Source organism: Heloderma suspectum, chromosome 1 (genome assembly GCF_057233095.1).
Source record: "Heloderma suspectum isolate Gila_16-S chromosome 1, 16-S_ref, whole genome shotgun sequence".
Lineage (NCBI taxonomy): Eukaryota > Metazoa > Chordata > Lepidosauria > Squamata > Helodermatidae > Heloderma > Heloderma suspectum.
This window is the reverse complement of record NC_139458.1, coordinates 83,447,330-83,461,114: the sequence shown is the minus strand read 5'-3', so window position 1 is coordinate 83,461,114 and position 13,785 is coordinate 83,447,330. Positions and strand designations below refer to the sequence as shown.

The 13,785-nt window shown below is 45.1% G+C and overlaps 1 protein-coding gene across 5 annotated transcripts in view; it reads left to right on the top strand.

Annotated features, from left to right (window-relative positions):
- Window positions 1-68: 68 nt before the first annotated feature.
- The window catches only part of LARGE2 (LARGE xylosyl- and glucuronyltransferase 2), an 88,671-nt gene continuing 74,954 nt past the window's right edge, over window positions 69-13,785 (top strand). For 4 of the 5 annotated variants that reach the window (XM_084850542.1, XM_084850532.1, XM_084850521.1 and 1 more), the window contains exon 1: window positions 81-166. The gene's annotated coding sequence lies outside the window, so the exon portion shown is untranslated. Of the gene's footprint in view, window positions 167-13,785 lie in introns of all 5 variants that reach the window. The other variant, XM_084850550.1, reaches the window with a different exon arrangement.

The window sequence follows — 13,785 nt, the reverse complement described above, 5'->3', positions numbered from 1 at the left end:
GGACGAGGCGAGTCGAGCGCCGAGTGAAAGAACCAGAGAGGGTAAATGAGCCGAGCGCGGAGTAGCTCAGACGAGCAGGCGCCGGCTTGGAGGAGAGGTTGGGAGATGTGAAGGGCTGAGTGGGAAGAAGAGGGGAGCGCGAGAGCAGCGCGCCCTTCAGCCGGGCGTGAGTATTGCGCGGGGGAGGAGCGGCGCGCTCCCTCGCTGCCCTCGCGGAACGCCCGGGGGCTTCCCGCCTCTTCGGGGCCGGCCGCGGAGGGACAGCCCGTTGCTCAGCGAGACCGGGCTGAGGAGGCAGCCGGGGCTCGGCTCGGTGCAGCTGCTGCTCCGTGCCAGCCTTGCAGCGGGCGCTTCGCCGGCGGGCGCAGCTTTGGCGAGACGGGCTGGGGAAGGCGTGTGGTGGGCATGAGCCTGGACCGGGGGATAACTGCTGCTGCCACAGGGGATGTGCCAGCGCCGCCCCTGGTCCCGCCTGCCGCCTGCAGCAGGTGGCCAACAGTCCAGTCGCGTTTTTGAGAGGGCATTTGGGGCTTGTGGTAAAAATGAGAGGCAGGCTGGAAAGGGAGCGCCCTCCCATCTTAGTATGACCACCCCTGGACGGAGGCCACCTCCTGTCCCTACAAGGTAAAAAAAGAATAAGGTGCCTTCCGTTTCGTAGTGTTATTTTAACATGCAGCGCCTGGCACGCCGTTTGGTGGCGCCATGTGTTAAAACCCGAAGTAATAATAGCTCCAGCTGGAGTAAGAGTTCTATTGCTGGCAAGAGTGATAGCTCCCTTCCAAGTAGCTGCTGTGTCAGAAGTCTCCCTTTTCCCCTCCCTCCTGTGTGCTGATCACTCTGCTTTATTTATTTCCAGAGGGGTGGGTAGATGTGTTAGTCTTGCAGCAAAAACAACGAAGAGTTTTGTGGCACCTTAAGGATTAGCACATTTATCCTGGCATAAGCTTTCGTGGATACTGTCCACTTAATCAGATGCAATTTATTTATGTATTTAGATATGCAGGGCTGCAGTCATAAACGTGCATACTTGGAAGTAAATCCCACTAACATCAATGTGTCTTACTGCCAAGTAAATAGGGTGTGAGCCATTGAGTCGCCAGTCTATTGATTAATTTCTAATATGAGATTTGTGAGGGATCCAGCCTGTTTGTAAATTCTGCCACTTGATCCTTCATTATTGGGGTGAAGTAAGGTCTATAGTTACTCGGTGGTGAGTGGTAAATTCATTCCGCATACGCTCAGGAAAGCTCATTTTCATATATTTACAGCTCACAAGTGTAGCAGCTAATTAGTGCCATGGCTCTGAGAAGCAGTGACACTTGTCTAGTGAGCATCCTAGTTGGCCAGGAATTTTTACCTGTGCAAAATGAACTGTGTGAGTGCTCGAGGGGAAGAAGCGACATGAATCTTCAGTGAATGAATAGGAAAAATGTACCCTTAAGAGCACAATCCAGGCATATTTAGACAGAAAAACGTCCAACAACTCCCAGCTGGCTGGGAAATTCTGGGAGTTGTAGGTTTTTTCTCTGTCTAAACATGCATCAGATTGCACCCTAAGGTGCTTCTGTATCTTCTAGAATAGGGGTGGGAGAAGATAGATCTCCAGATATTTTGGACTTCAACTCTCAGAAGCCCTTGCTAGCATGGTCAGTGGTCAGGAATGCTGGGACTTGAAATCCAAAACGTCTGAAGATCTACTTTCTGACCTCGTATTCTCTAGGGGAATTAGGTGACACATAAATAGTCAAGAAGTACCTGTGCTGCATCTGTGGGTGCAAGCCTGCTTTCCCCAAAAGGAAAACAAGGGAAAGTGGATTGCAGACAAGGTGCTGGAAACTGGAGTGAGAGTGTGTGTGTTAGCTATGGGTACCCTCTCCTATCATCCCTTTTTGTTATTGCAATTGTGGGGAAGGACTATCCTGATCGCGCCATCCACTGTTAGGACAAGCCTCCATGAAAACCTTCTCTCCTCCCTACTCTCACATGATCTACAAGGTTTTGGAGGAAGGCTCATGGAAACCTTTCACCCCTTTCAATTCTTGGTGCTTGTCTTTTTAAAAAGTAGTCTTTTTTTAAGTATTTTTTTCATTTTCCTGCTCCCCAGTAACAAGATGTGGGTTTATTGTCCCCAAATCAGCAAAAATGGGGAGCACAGTATATCAGCCATTTCTAAAGTACTTCTGCTTCATTGAAAGTAATATGCAGAGGTGGAGGCAATGCAAACGCTTGAGGTTTTGTAGCTACAAGAAAGACTAAGGGCACAATCCTATGCACGTTTAGACAGAAAAAAACTCCAACTCCCAGCATTCCCCAGCCAGCCATGCTGGGGAATGCCGGGAATTGTTGGCCTATTTTCTGTCTAAACATGCATAGGATTGCGCCTGGAGAGAGCAATCCTATGGGAATTGATTGTCACCTCCAAACTTGAGGGTGACCACCTATTAGCTGCAGGGCGGGAGGAGCGGTGAGGAGCACATCTCCTCTGTGCTCCTGCAGCCCTGCTTTCGGGGCTAGACAGCTGATTATGGCTGTCTAGTCACAGGACCTTGGAGCGTGGGGTGGGGAGGCCGGATGACACATAGGAAGTGTTGTACTGGCACTTCCAACCGCCCCAGCCCGGCCCCAGGAATGTCCCATTTCCCCTGTTCTGTGCTGCTCTTCCGAGCGTGGAGCACGGGGCCGATCTGCGCTGCCTACGAAGTGGCACAGGAGGGGGTGCAGGTTGGTTCTCTGAGAACCAACCTTGGAGTGTGGACTGTTTGGTCGGTTCCTGGGAACTGACCAATCCTATGGCCATCTAGCCGCTGACTAGCAGCCATAGGATTATGCCCTAAGAAGCTTATGGAATCTTAAAAACAAAGTTTGCTCCTTTGGAAAGTTAGGCATGCTTCTCTGAATATTTATATATTTATTACATTTTTAATCTGCCCAACAACCAACATTCTCTGGGTGGATTACAAACAGTTAAAAGAATAAAATACAATCCAAATAGTATTGGGTATGATTTGGTTGCACCCCTAAGCACACTCACATTCATTACATTTTATCCTGTTCTTCCAAGGAGTTCAGGACAGCGTACCTGGTTCTCTGCACTTGCCCCCCCACCTTTTATCCTCCCAGTGAACTGATGAGGCAGGGTAGACTTGAGAGATGGTGACAGGCCCAAGGTCACTCAGTGAGCTTCCTGGTTATAGTGCAATACTAATCACTAGCTATACAATGCTGCTACTTACTTCTGACTTACCATGGATAGGATCAAGCTGTATCTCATTTATTACAGCAAAAGCCCACTTCATGCAGCTGGTGAACTATTCCTAATCTGTCTTCAACTCTAATACAATTTAAAGTTAAAATAGACTAAAACGGCAATATCAAATCAGAAATCGCCCTACCCCACTACAGAACTTTTTAAAAAAATGGTTGTCAAGCCAACAAGGAGTATCAGGACTTGCTTTCACATACATTGCGTAAGATTGTACTGGACATATATGCCCTGCCACCTGCCAACTCTGCCTTTTCCATTTGCAAAAAAGACAACTTTGTTCTTCACTTTTGCTGAAGTTCTACCAGCACTGAACATACTTCTAGAAAGTTTGGGAGCGAATCTTCTAAACATCTTTGCTTCTATATGATGGAGCAGGGGAACCTAAGTAGGCTCCAGTAGATATAAGCAAGTGTAAGAAAATTTTATTACTTTAGGGGAGGGGAACCTGTGGCCTTCCAGATGTTGTTTGATTCCAACTCCTATTAGCCCCAGCCAGCATGGCCAATAGTGATTTGATGATGAGGCTCTAGCCTGCTGAACTAGTTGGAAGTCCTCTGCTTTTCATTTTTGAAGAAAACTAAAGGGGAGTGCTGAGCGGCAGTGGAAGCCTGAATGGGTACATAGCTGAACGTCACCAGAGAATGCATGAGAATCTATGGCAAAAGGCTGTAGGGAGCATGGCCATCAGATTTTCTGATGGCATAACCAGCTGCCCAGGGAAGGAAGGCAGGTGCCTGCATGTGGCAGAAGGGATTTCCAGAGGGCACTTGCAATATTACCTCTTGAGCTTTCTTTGTGATTGGAGAGGAGGGAGGGGAAAGGTCTTGAATAAATAGTACTCACAATCTTCTGCCATGCACTTATACATCCGTATCATCCATTTATATCAAAGCCAAAAGATTTTTTAACTTTATCCCATAAAATATGAAACCTGGTATCAGCGATGACAGCAATATCACATTTCCCTGGGCTTTCATAACCTACAAATACATAAGAATCCATTCAGCTTGAAAATATGATGTGGGATCCAGAGTGTTTTTAAAAGATCCATTCAGAACACGCCGCAGACATATCACATCTTGTGCTATTTTAGGCACCTGATCAGATTCCTCTCAGTTTTAAAAAGCAGCCTCCTCTGATGTATTTTGGTGCTTTGTCACCTGATTAAACAAACAACACCTTAGTTGATTAATCAAATGTGTTTTAATCAATTTAAGGTTTGTTTAATCAGGTGAATAATCAAATCTGTATACATCTGGAATACGATCAAACAATACTTCTGAAGAAAAGCAAACTTGGATTTAGATAGTGCATGTATATGTCACAGAAGAGATATTTTGTTCTTCATGGGTGTGCAGGGCAAATATCTGTTAAGATGGCACCTGCCATCTTCAGTTTTTATTGAAGGTGCATGGGAGTGCCCCTTTAGTTAAAGTGTGTTGCAAAATAAAGAGTCTGCCATTATAAGCCTCACAATTTTACTGCTTATAAACATGACCTGTTGAGCTAATAACTGAAAACCTAGCATCCATGATTTACCTGATGAAGTTTACAATTGTGCAAAATTTCAAACCAATCTGATAGAAAGCTATACAGGTACGGCAAGTTAAAACATGCTGAAAATAGGTATATCTTTGCCTGATGTCAAAAAGATGACAGTGTCGGTACCAGATGAGCTTCCTTGGGGGGAGTGTTCCATAAACACGGGACTATCACAGAAAAGGTGCATTCCTGTACTAACATCCCATGAGCTTCTCTCAGAGGGGATATACAGAGAAGGGTCTCTGGAGCTGACTTCAGGGAGTGGATAGGTTCATATGAGGAGTTGACCCTACCTGAGTAGCTGGATGGGTTAAGCAGTGAGGCTAGATGCTTCATAAGAACCAGGACAACATGGGGCATCTTTGTTAACCAGAGATGTGGGTGCATGGAGGATAAGTTGTAAGCAAGCACAATTTGTGACATTGTACAACATCATCTCCGATCATGGGGCAAGTCAGTTAAGGACTTAACCTTAACTTTCAATTTCCTGGCTTTGTGGAGCTTGAGCTAATGTGAGATAGCCTTAACTCTGGTCTTAAACTGGCAGGGTTTTTTGATAATTGGGTAAGTTTTTATACTAAAAGTAAAATGTGTTTTTGGAATGAGCAGTCTAATTTAGGGAAGAGCCATGGCTAAATAGTCCCTAAATAGAGCACATGCTTTGCATGTAAAAGGTCCCAGATTTAATCCCTGGCTTCTCCAGGTAGGGCTGGGAAAGACTCCTGTCTGAAACCCTGGAGAGGCACTTCCAGTCAGTGTAGGCAGTCATGAGCTAGATGGACCAGTGGTTTGAGCCAGTATAAGGCAGCTTCCTAACCAGGTTGCCTTTTTCGTTGATTAAAAAGGGTTTTAATTGACTAATCATAGAATAGTAGAGTTGGAAGAGGCCTACAAGACCATCGAGTCTAACCCCCTGCTCAATGCAGGAATCCAAGTCAGAGCATCCCTGACAGATGGCTGTCCAGCCTCATCTTGAATGCCTCCAGGGTGGGAGAGCCCACCACCTCCCTAGGTAATTGGTTCCATTGTTGTATTGCTCTAACAGTCAGGAAGTTTTTCCTGATGTTCAGCTGGAATCTGGCCTCCTGCAACTTGAGCCCATTATTCCATGTCCTGCAGTCTGGGATGATCGAGAAGAGATCCTGGCCTTCCTCTCTGTGACAACCTTTCAAGTACTTGAGGGGAGATATGATAGCACTCTTCAGTCTTCTCTTCTCAAGGCTAAACATGCCCAGTTCTTTCAGTCTGTCTTTATAGGGCTTTGTTTCCTTTTCTTCTTTTTTTTAATCTATTTTTATTTTATTTTTATAAATGAAATAAACACTAACAACAACATAATCAGAATCTTCAGTTTCCAACATTACAGTATTCTGAGGAAAAAAACAAAAACAAAAAAGGGAGGATAGCAAAAGAAGGAAAAGAGGGGAAAAGGATTAAACTTCAATAACAAACCAAATATCCAAATATAAGTCCAATTGCAGATTATACCTATACAGCATTCTTCCAAACATTGCAAGTATTATTAAATCTTCAATCCACTACACCACAAATGGTAAACCTTTCAGTATCATAACCCTCAGTCTTATAGCAAAGGAATGGGAGCAAACAATCAATACCATTCAGTTAACGCGTATTAATAAACATTAGAGGATTAGCCAACAAGAAATAGTAATAATAATAACTAATCCCATAATGATATTAATAGTAAATATTTTTTAAAAGTTTAAGAAAAAGATAAAAGAATAAAAAACAAAAGCAGTATAGGGCTTTGTTTCCAGTCCCCTGATAATCTTTGTTGCCCTCCTCTGAACCCTCACCAGTTTGTCTGCATCCTTCTTAAACTGTGGTGCCCGGAACTGGACACAGTACTGCAGGTGAGGCCTAACGAGTGCTGAGTAGAGGGGAACTAGTACTTCCCAGGATTTGGAAGCTATGCTTCTATTAATGCAGCCCAAAAGAGCATTTGCCTTTTTTGCAGCCACATCAGATTGTTGGCTCATATTCAGCTTGTGATTGACAACAATTCCAAGATCCTTCTCGCTTGTAGTGTTGTTGAGCCACGTATCCCCCATCTTGTAACTGTGCATTTGGTTTCTTTTTCCTAGGTGCAGAACTTGGCATTTATCCCTATTAAATTTCATTCTGTTATTTTCTGCCCAGCGCTCCAGCCTATCAAGATCACTTTGAATTTTGTTTCTGTCTTCCGAAATATTAGCTATCTCGCCCAATTTTGTGTCATCTGTAAATTTGATCAGCATTCCCTGCACCACCTCCTCCAAGTCATTAATAAAAATGTTGAAGATCATTGGGCCCAGGTACCCCACTCGTTACCTCTCCCCAGTTTGAGAAGATCCTGTTGATAAGCACTCTTTGAGTCCAATTCTGTAGCCAACTGTGGATCCATCTGAGAGTTGTTTCATCTAGCCCAGTTTGAGCTAGTTTGCTCATCAGGATATCATGGGGCACTTTGTCAAAAGCTTTGCTTAAGTTGAGGTATATAATGTCTACAGCATTCCCACAGTCCACAAGGGAGGTTACGTGATCAAATGAGATCAGATTTGTCTGGCAGGATTTGTTCTTGACAAATCCATGTTGGCTTTGAGTCATCATTGCATTGTTTTCAAGGTGCTTCCAGATGGATTGCTTTATCAGCTGCTGCAGAATTTTCCCAGGGATTGAGGTCAGACTGACTGGTCTGTAGTTCCCAGGTTCCTCCTTTTTACTCTTTTTGAAGATAGGGGCAACATTAGCCCTCCAGTCATCCGGCACTTCCCCCGTCCTCCATGATTTCTCAAAGAGAATAGACAGTGGTTCTGAGAGCTCTTCTGCCAGTTCCTTTATTACTCTAGGGTTCAGTTCATCTGGCCCTGGAGATTTGAACTCATTCAAAGTAATTAGGTATTCCTTGACCATCTGCCTATCGATCTCAAGCTGCAATCCTGCCCCTTCAGCCTGTATTTCGCCTATGCCAGGAGGGTCATAGACCCTCTTTTGGGAGAAGACTGAGCCAAAGTAGGAATTGAGCACCTCTGCCTTTGTCATCTGTTATCATTTTGCCATCCTTATTTAATAGCTGAACCATCATTTCTTTCCTCTATCTTTTACTATGCACGTAGCTGAAGAAAGCTTTTTTGTTGCTTTTAGCATCCCTTGCTAACCTCAGCTCATTCTCAGCTTTTGCCTTCCTAACACCATCCCTGCAATTCTGTGCTACCTGCCTGTACACTTCCTTTGTTGCTTGGCCTTCCTTCCACTTCCTGTATGTGTGCTTTTTTGTTTTCGGGTCATCTCTAAACTTTTTGTGAAGCCACATTGGCCTCTTCTATTGTCTTCCACCTTTTCTTCTTGTTGGAATTGTTTGTCATTATGCCTTGAGAATTTCCTTTTTTAAAAGCTCCCACCCATCTTGGACTCCTTTTCTCGTTAGAGTCGCTTGCCATGGGACCTTACTGATCATTGTTCTGAGTTTATTAAAATCAGCTTTCCTAAAATCCAGGGTACGCATTTGACTACACTCAGCTTTTGCTTCCTTTAGAACGATGAACATAACATGGTATAACATGTAACAGTATAACATGGTCGCTTTCCCCCAGAGTTCCTGTAACTGCTACTTTACCCACTAAGTCATCTTTGTTGGTTAGGATCAAGTCAAGGATAGCTGATCCTCTAGTTCCTTCCTCTACTTTCTGTATGAGGAAATTATCCGCCACACAAGTCAGGAATTTCCTGGAGGGGCCATGTTTTGCAGAATTTGTCTCCCAACAAATATTGGGGAAATTGAAGTCTCCCATTACTACTACATTATGCTTCCTTGAAACATTGGCTATTTGCTTTTCCAAAGTTTCATCCTCATCTTCTCCTTGATTGGGTGGCTGGTAGTAGACTCCAACCACCAGGTTCCTTTTATTCTTTGCTCCATTTATTTTGACCCAGATGCTCTTGATGGGGCTACCAAGCTCATCCTCCTGTGATTCTGTGCAGAAATATGTATTTTTAACATATAGTGCAACCCCACCTCCTTTTCTGTTCCTCCTGTTCTTTTTGAACAAGTTATATCCTTCAGTTGCTGTATTCCAGTCATGAAAGTCATCCCACCAAGTCTCAGTTATGCCTATCAAGTCATAATTTTCCTCTGTATTAAGAGTTCCATTTCTTCTAAGGGATTCTTGGCCACAATAGTAGATATGATGGTCACCTGAATTAAATTCGCCTATTCCTGTCCATTTTAGTTCGCTGATTCCCAAGATGTCAATGTTCAATCTTGCCATCTCATGTTTGACCACCTCCAGCTTACCTTGATTCATTGATCTTACATTCCAGGTTCCTAAACAATATTGTTCTTTACAGCATCGGATTTTCTTTTCACCACCAGACACATCCACAGCTGAGTGTCCTTTCGGCTTTGGCCCAGCCACTTCACTCTTTCTGGCGCTACTTGGAAATACCCTCTGCTCTTCCCCAGTAGTATATTGGACACCTTCCGACCTGAGGGGCGCATCTTCCGGCGTCATATCTTTCAGCCTTGTGATACGTTCCATGGGATTTTCTTGGCAAGAATACTGGAGTGGGTTGCCATTTCCTTCTCCAGTGGACCACATTTTGTCAGAACTCTCTGCCATGACCTGTCCGTCTTGGGTGGCCCTGCACGGCATAGCTTATGGCTTCACTGAGTTACGCAAGCCCCTTCACCACAACAAGGCAGTGATCCATGAAGGGGTGGCTCCCCGTCGGGGAATTGAACCCGGGTCTCCCGCGTGACAGGCGGGGATACTGACCACAATCTTAAAAATGATAGAATGATCTCAGTACGAATCCAAGGCAAACCATTCAACATCACAGTAATTCAAGTCTATGCCCCAACCACTGATGCCGAAGAAGCTGAGGTTGATCGGTTCTATGAAGATCTCCAACACCTTCTAGAACTAACACCAAAAAAAGATGTCCTCTTCATCATAGGGGACTGGAATGCTAAAGTAGGAAGTCAAGAAATCACCGGGATAACAGGCAGGCATGGCCTTGGTGTACAAAATGAAGCAGGACAAAAGCTAATAGAGTTTTGCCAAGAGAACACGCTGATCATAGCAAACACTCTTTTCCAACAGCACAAGAGGCGACTCTACACATGGACATCACCAGATGGTCAATATCGAAATCAGATTGATTATGTCCTTTGCAGCCAAAGATGGAGAAGCTCCATACAGTCAGTAAAAACAAGACCTGGAGCTGACTGTGGCTCAGATCATGAGCTGCTTCTTGCAAAATTTCGGCTGAAATTGAAGAACGTAGGGAAAACCACTAAACCATTCAGGTATGACCTCAATCATATCCCTTATGAATATACAGTGGAGGTGAGGAATAGATTTCAGTGATTAGACCTGATAGACAGAGTGCCTGAGGAACTATGGACAGAGGTCCGTAACATTGTTCAGGAGGCAGCAACGAAATCCATCCCAAAGAAAAAGAAATGCAAGAAAGCCAAGTGGCTGTCTGATGAGGCTTTACAAGTAGCTGAGGAAAGAAGGGAAGCAAAAAGCAAGGGAGAAAGGGGAAGATATATCCAACTGAATGCAGAGTTCCAGAGAATAGCAAGGAGAGACAAGAAGGCCTTCTTAAATGAACAATGCAAGGAAATCGAGGAACAACAGAATGGGAAAGACTAGAGATCTCTTCAAGAAAATCGGAGATCTCAAGGGAACATTTTGTGCAAAGACGGCCATGATAAAGGACAAAGAAGGCAGGGACCTCACAGAAGCAGATGAGATTAAGAAGAGGTGGCAAGAATACACAGAAGAACTATACAGGAAAGATCTAAATGTCCCTGATAGCCATGATAGTGCGGTCACTGAACTTGAGCCGGACATCCTAGAGAGTGAAGTCAAGTGGGCCTTAGGAAGCATTAGTAACAACAAAGCTAGCGGAGATGACAGTATTCCAGCCGAGCTATTTAAAATCCTAAAAGATGATGCTGTTAAAGTGCTGCATTCAATATGCCAACAAATTTGGAACACTCAGCAATGGCCGCAAGACTGGAAAAGGTCAGTTTACATTCCAATTCCAAAGAAGGGCAACGCCAAAGAGTGTTCAAACTACCACACAATTGCGCTCATTTCACATGCCAGCAAGGTGATGGTCAAAATCCTACAAGCTAGGCTTCAGCAGTATGCGAACCGAGAACTACCGGAAGTACAAGCTGGGTTTCGAAGAGGCAGAGGAACTAGAGATCAAATCGCCAACATTCGCTGCATCATGGAGAAAGCAAGAGAATTCCAGAAAAACGTCTATTTCTGCTTCATTGACTATGCTAAAGCCTTTGATTGTGTGGATCACAACAAACTGTGGCAAATTCTTAAAGTGATGGGAGTACCAGACCACCTTACCTGTCTCCTGAGAAACCTGTACGAGGGTCAAGAAGCAACAGTAAGAACCGGACATGGAACAACCGAGTGGTTCAAAATTGGGGAAGGAGTACGACAAGGCTGCATATTGTCACCCTGCTTATTTAACTTATATGCAGAGTACATCATGAGAAATGCCGGGTTGGATGAGTCAGAGGTCGGAATTAAGATTGCCGGGAGAATTATCAACAACGTCAGATACGCAGTTGATACCACCCTAATGGCAGAAAGTGAAGAGGATCTAAAGAGCCTCTTGTTGAGGGTGAAAGAGGAGAGTGCAAAAGCTGGTTTGAAACTCAACATTAAAAAAACTAAGATCATGGCATCTGGCCCTATCACTTCCTGGCATATAGAAGGGGAAGAATTGGAAGCAGTGACAGATTTTACTTTCTTGGGCTCCAAGATCACTGCAGACGGTGACTGTAGCCATGAAATTAAAAGATGCTTGCTCCTTGGGAGGAAAGCTATGGCAAACCTAGACAGCATAGTAAGAAGCAGAGACATCACCTTGCCAACAAAGGTCCGTCTAATCAAAGCTATGGTTTTCCCAGTAGTAATGTATGGCTGTGAGAGCTGGACTATAAGGAAGGCTGAGCGCCGAAGAATTGATGCGTTCGAACTGTGGTGCTGGAGAAGACTCTTACGAGTCCCCTGGACTGCAAGGAGGTCAAATCAGTCCATCCTAAAGGAAATCAACCCTGAGTGCTCATTGGAAGGACAGATACTGAAGCTGAAGCTCCAATATTTTGGCCACCTAATGCGAAGAGAAAACTCTCTGGAAAAGACCCTGATGCTGGGAAAGACTGAAGGCAAAAGGAGAAGGGGACGGCAGAGGATGAGGTGGCTAGATAGCATCACCGATGCAATGAATATGAACTTGAGCACACTCCGGGAGAGTGCGCAGGACAGGAAGGCCCGGCGTGCTATGGTCCATGGGGTCACGAAGAGTCGGACACGACTGAACAACAACAACAACAAATTAAGAGTTCAAGTTTGTTCTGTTTGTTTCCCATACTCTGGGCATTAGTATATAGACATTGAAGACCATGTGCTTCATAGTCTGGCTTTCTTCCTACATGTGTCTGAAGACTATTATTGGGCACTATTAGAGCTGTTCTCTCCGTTGTGGTGCAGCCTTTGTCCATTGTTATCCCCAAATTTACATCTCCCTTCCCCGTAGGATTCAGTTTAAAGCACTCCTGATGAAGTTCTTCATGCTGTGGCCAAACACATTCTTCCCAGCCTTTGTGAGGTGCAACCCGCCCCTTGCCAACAGTCCATCTTCCAGGAAGTATAGCCCGTGGTCCCAGAATCCAAATCTCTCTCGTCGGCACTGCCTTCATAGCCAGTCAATTTACCCGGAGTATTTTTCTTTCCCTTTCTATCCCTCTTCTAACTACTGGAAGGATGGATGAGAAAACTATCTGGGCCCCAAAATTCTTGATTTTCCTCCCGAAAACTCCAAAGTCTGCCGTGATTTCTTCGTAGCTCCACTTGACGGTATCATTTGTTCCCACATGGATGAGAAGAAAGGGATACCTGTCAGTGGGCTTTATGAGTGCAGGCAACCCTTCAGTCATGTCTCTAATCGGTCCTCTTGGGAGACAGCATACCTGGCAAGTCCACAAGTCTTCGCGACATACTTGAGTTTCGATCCCACAGAGCAAGGAGTCTCCCACTACTACTACTTTTCTTGTTGTAGGCTTTGGTTTCATCGGCTCTGCTTGACTGACCTTCAGCCTCTTGCTTGCTCTCGTGCAGGATCCCCTGTAATTCTTCCTCTCCAGGCTGTCCTCCAGCCTCATCCTGAAGTACCTGGAAATGGTTCCATAGCTCCACTGCTTCCACTCGTGCAGAGTGGCTTCTAGTTCTTCTGCTCCTGTCACCCTTTTTCAAGGAGTATCCTCTACTGCATTTTCCCTCACCTCAGCATTTCCCACTTCTGCCTCAGCTTGCTGTTGCACTTCAAGCTTCTTGTCTTCACTTTGCTGCTATAGTTCCACCATTCTGTCCAAGAACTCTTCGTGTTCTCTTATTCCCCGGAGGGTTGACAGTTGTCGCTCCAGTCCACTTACTTTTTCTTCCAGCAGCGTGATCAACTTGCACTTGTTGCAGGTGTAGGCCATGTTGTTCTCAGGCAAGAAAACAAACATTGCACACACCTTGCAGGTAGGGGTGGACGAAAGTCACTTACCTGTCGTCGAAGCTTGTTCGCGGTGGGGGGGAGGCGCTTCGTTGCTCCCCCCGCAAAGTTCAGGCCGGGGGGGGGGAGGCTTCCCGCCTCGCCCGGCCGCGAACTCCAAAGTTTTAAAAAACAAACAAAAACGCCCCCGTGATAGGCTATGTGACGATTAACGTAGCCTATCACGGCTAGATCTGCAAAGTCAGCCGTGATAGGCTACGTTAATCGTCACGTAGCCTATCACGGGTGACTTAAACAAACAACAACAACACGCGTACGCTAATGGCGGCCCCCATAGGGAGCCGCCATTCGCGTTCCTTATTTGGTCGCTGTAGTCTACGTAAATGTTTACGTAGACTACTGCGAAAATAAGGGCAACGCAAATAGCGTTGCCCTTATTT